The following is a 5,172-nucleotide window of genomic DNA, read 5'->3' on the forward strand; positions in this document are numbered from 1 at the left end:
GGGTGGGTATGGGGGACTTTTGGGATAGCATTGGAAATGTAAATGAGGAAAATACCTAATAAAAAAATGGAAAAAAATAAAAAATAAAATAAAATAAAAAACTAGAAGTCTCTCTCTAGCTCCTCCTGTTTAGTGCAGGGATTGTATGTAGGCTTCCTTTTCCATATTCATCTTTTCTGTGGAAACTAGGATTCAAACTCTGATCCTCAGGCATGTACATTACATAGCCTCTCCAATGAGCCATCTTACTAACCCCATCTCTGAATGCTTTACTAAAAATATGTGTTTTATAGGCATGTGTGGATGTGGATGTTTGTAAGCCCCATCTGAGCAGATGCCAATATAAGCCAGAAACAGTGTGAAGTCTGGAGCTGGAGTTAAAGAGCTTTAAGTCCCACAGAGTAACTATGGGAGCTGAACTTGAGTCACCTTGAAATGCAGTAAGTGCTCTTGACCACTGAGCCACCTCTCCAGCTCACACTCCTCATAGCTGAGGTTTCAGTTAGATATATCTCTCTTTTCACAGAATTGTAGCTACCCAAAGATACAAATTTAAACATCCTGAGGATATTACATCCATTCACTGTGGATTGCTTCTCTTTACTTACTTCAGCTTTTCTTTAACCAAATAGCTGAAGGAAATTTCAGTAAGATCTCCTTAAGATACAAGATTTTATATTTTCCCTTTGGTGAAGTAAATACAATAAAAATGAATGTCTATGATAGGTTGTTTTCTTTCAGTTAATAAATTAGAATTGCTTGCTGTATAATTATTTTCTTTCAGTTAAGGCCAGAAAATCCTCAATTCCAGTGGCGTTCACTGGATTGTTTAATAACTTCACATGTCTGTGTGTGAATAAAACTTCCCTACTAGAGGAACATTTGAATTCTCATCAAATGAAAACAAGGTACTAATTATTTTAATAATAAATATCAGCTCAGTTCCATGATAACTATAGGTGTAATATTCTGGAATAATTTTACCTGCCTACAGTATACTAAATTTCATTTAATATAGTTTCCTGTATTCAGGTCCAGTTAAAATGAAAAGTTTCCATAGCTGCATGTGATTTTACAAAAAATACCCTTCAGTATAATTATTTGAATAAAAAAATTAAACTGTCTTAATGCAGAAAATAGGATTGTCATCTTCAAAGGGAATAAAAAGTATTCTGGGGCCAGATATGAGTGTCCAGGGACTGGAAACATAGTTTGTTCCAAATTCCAAGTTCTACCATGTAGCAATTTCATGAAGCTTTTATAGTGCCAGAACAAAATAAAGCCATAGATCAACATGATTTTCAACTTCATGGTGGTGGAAACATTAGGTATGTGCATGACAGGAGAGCTAATAAAGCTCTGAGGCAGGCAGCAGGCTCCATCTGAGGACATTCTTAGCTTTGGGTTTACTGACAATTAGGGGACTGTTACCCATTCCAAAGAATTTACTTATCAGTCACAAGGATGTTAGGTCACATGCAAAGGTGGTCAATAAATGGCTATTAAAGAGGATAAAGATGGGCAAAGATGACTGGCTTTGACCTGCAACATCCCAGGTCTGCCACCTTACAGCAGGTTTAATGACAGGGACAAGCTTGTTTATAATGTTAAGCATTTGTCTTACATGACAGTGAATGCTATAGGATCTGCCAGCTTACACTTTTGCAAACTTGGGGTTATTGTGACCACTACAAATAACCTCAGTCACCTTATCTTCTTCAGTTCCCAAACTGGATACACACAGAGCACATTCTGAGGTGGAATCTGATGTCTTCTTCCTAGGAAGTCTTTCCTTTAATTATCAACTGATACCACCTCAGGACTCAGAGCTATACTGAAAACAGAATCCCTACACCAAGACCTGGAGTACATTCTCATATAATTCAGGTTCATTGCTGTTGCCTTTTGTATTTTATTTGTTTCAGTTAATCTTTTGGGGTCTTCATTTCAACAGTATATGGTATTTGAATTTTTAGAAAAAATAAAAATCCATCCTGATTTCATTTTTGCATCTTACTAACAAACTTAGAATTTTAGTAGGTGAAATGAACTGATTATCGTAATTATCATCACTTAACAAGCGATTTTTTCTTATTTTGTTTTTGTCTTTTGTTTGTGTTTGTGGAATTCAAACATATGAGAGAGAGAGAGAGAGAGAGAGAGTTGGATTTCAAAAATACTCACTAGATATAGCCAGCCATATTACAGAAGTAGATGGAAATTACATTACCACTGTATACAGTACCATGCACTGACAAAATCTCATTCAGAAACTGATGAAAACATTTTACCCATAACAATATTTTCATGATAGTTTATTTAATATTCACCAATTTTTGTTGTATGTCACATTAAATATCATGTCCAAACTGTGTGTTTTTTTTATTTACATGCCATCAGCTTTTTCCAAATACCTATGTAGAATAATATATCAAGTGCTAACTCCCTCATAGAGCTACCAGAAGAATCTGCTGATGTGCTAAGCTGCATGTGTCAACAAGCAGAGGATCACCCCTTCTCCTGGATGATGTCCCAGAATTGGAAAGGAAAAGGAACAATATCTATGAGGATTTGTTGGGGATCAGGACTATGGTGAATCTCTCACAAAGTGGTTTCAGTGGTTTTGCACAAGATCATGATATAATCATTTGGGATTAGTGAGCTCCTATCATGAGCAGTAAAAGGTGAGACATTTCAACAAAAGTTTCAGAGACTCACTGACACTTTATGCTATCTATTGAAACATTTAATAGTGTGTTTGATTAAACTTATAGTGACACCTAAAAAAAGTTTCTGTGAGGAGAGTGCAATATTCTTTCCAGTGTAGAGTGAGCTGAAATGCCTTTCACTGTAGTAAATGTATGTATGAGTGAACCAGTGAAACAGTATAAAGTGTAAAGGCATATTTTGCCTCATAGTTTGAACATTGCAGCTCATGGTTGGTTGACTTTGTGCTTTTTGGCTCATGGCAAGATTGTACACCAGAGCTGGAAGATAGCATGGAGCAGACTCATTCATCGTGTGTGCAGGATGCAAACGAGAGGAATGGGAAGTGTTAGGCCTTACTCTCTTCTCTAAATCCATCATGCAGTATCAGAAAAACTATCAGACTCTTCTTCTTAACATTTTTGTTGTGAGCCTCATCTTTAATGACTGAGCCCCACTTCTTAAAGTGTCTGCCACCTCATGTTGGCAACAAACTGAGGACCAACTCTTTAATACATAAGCTGTTGAAGACCATTAAAGACCCAACGACAAAATCAGGTAAAGAGTTTGTTGGCATAGCAATGTCATGTTGATGGCCAACAGGTTGTACAACGGAAGACAGTTTAAGATCTTGAATCATTCTAGTCGTATTAACCCTTTCTCACCAATATTATCTTCCTCTCATCTGTGATTACTCAATACCCTGACCTAAGAATACAATCAGCAGCATCTGAGGCTTTGATCCACGCAGCTCTTCTTGGTATTCGTTTTATGAAACTCATGCATCTCTTTGGTTTTCCTATTTTGTTGAGAGGCCCTTTTCAGGATCACTGGGTGTGGAATCTGTGACAAAAATAGAATTTAATCCTCATTGCATAGCCTGTCACTGTCACACAGGAGAGCTTGGATGCAGCCCCAGTTATTTCCTCTAAAATAGAACATACTATATTATTTGTGCAAGTTATTGTTGTAAGAAAAATGCCTCTGTTCTGAATAATCGACACCTGTGACGCTGTTATTTGATAGAAACTGCAGAGGTTGGAATGTTCTCCATCTCTACTATCTCAGAAGCCTTGGGAAAGACAGGATGGAATTTGGGGAAGAGATGGATTTATTTCTGGTCATGATTTTTATCAGAATTTTATACGCATATTTGTATGTTTAAGCTCCTCAAATTTTATATGTTAAACACATGCAAAGCAGTGACAAAATGTACCAAACTTAATGAGATAAATTTATAAATATATGAAAATTTTCCCTTTAAAACATCACTTTTCTACTTATATAACATAAAAATAAGATGAATTCCAAACTTACATGTGCTCAAATCCCCTGAATTCTGGGCCAGATTTTATTAAACATATCTTGATCTATGAAAAAAAAGATATGAAAACTACTTGCTTTTGATGGCATATTAAATACTTTCTCTATTTAGCTAACAATGGTGAGGAAGCCCTGAGATTTTTCTTTTCATAGTTGACAAAGTTCTGAGAAGCTGAAACTCAAAAGAACATTTTTTAGGACAATAAGAATGTGGAGATATGTCAATAGGACTAAGATAAAAAGAAAATATAAGTCAACTATGAAAAGAAAGTTAAGAAATAAACCATATGTTAAGAAAACCTTCCTTTTAACAAAACTAGAGTTGTTTTTAATAAAAGATTATTTATTTGTAAAAGATTATTTGTCTTATTGAGAGGACCTGCACGTCAGATCCATGTCTGAGGAGGAAGATGACTTTTCTGGGTCCCATGGAATTGATGTTGGAGTTGATTGTGAGCTGTCATGTGGTTGCTAGGATCAAACTCTTGCGTCTCTGCTTGAGCAGGGATTGTTCTTAAAGCTGATCCATCCCTCCAGCACCCAGATCTGTGTTCTTGGTCACGAAGGTCAACCTGTATTAGTAAATAGGATCTATAAGTTACTTAGTGTATTATGCTATAGATTTGATGATTTTCATAGAACATAAATTCTTTTTGTTAAGGTTCAAGAGTTAATTAATAACAAGTTATATCCAAAGTAAATGCTTAACCAAATCTGACTCTATTATTTAATATGCAAATCAATATACTTTTTAAAGCAATAAATGATCCTGCTAATGTGGGTGTGATGTTCATCTCATGCAGGGAAGTAATGAGAGGTATTGTCATGTATCTGGGGATTTAACCCTGGCAGGATTAGCAGTTCTAAAACATACAATTGAGTGTTTTACTCTGTGAACTGCAGAGGGTTCATGCCCAGAAGTCCATATGCTATGTATTTCAGATCAAACAGCATTCCATCCCAATCTTATATGTATTTAAATACTCTTAAATCTCTATACAGTTCATGTTATTATGCTTTATAAGCACTGTGAAGTCTAATCTATATTAACTTTACAATTGAGGAAAAGAAACCTGAGCTTAAGTCATCCAGCCCCTCTGTACGCTTGCAGAAGATTTGTAATGGGATTTGTTTAAATATGAG

Source organism: Mus caroli, chromosome 7 (assembly GCF_900094665.2).
Source record: "Mus caroli chromosome 7, CAROLI_EIJ_v1.1, whole genome shotgun sequence".
Classification (NCBI taxonomy): domain Eukaryota; kingdom Metazoa; phylum Chordata; class Mammalia; order Rodentia; family Muridae; genus Mus; species Mus caroli.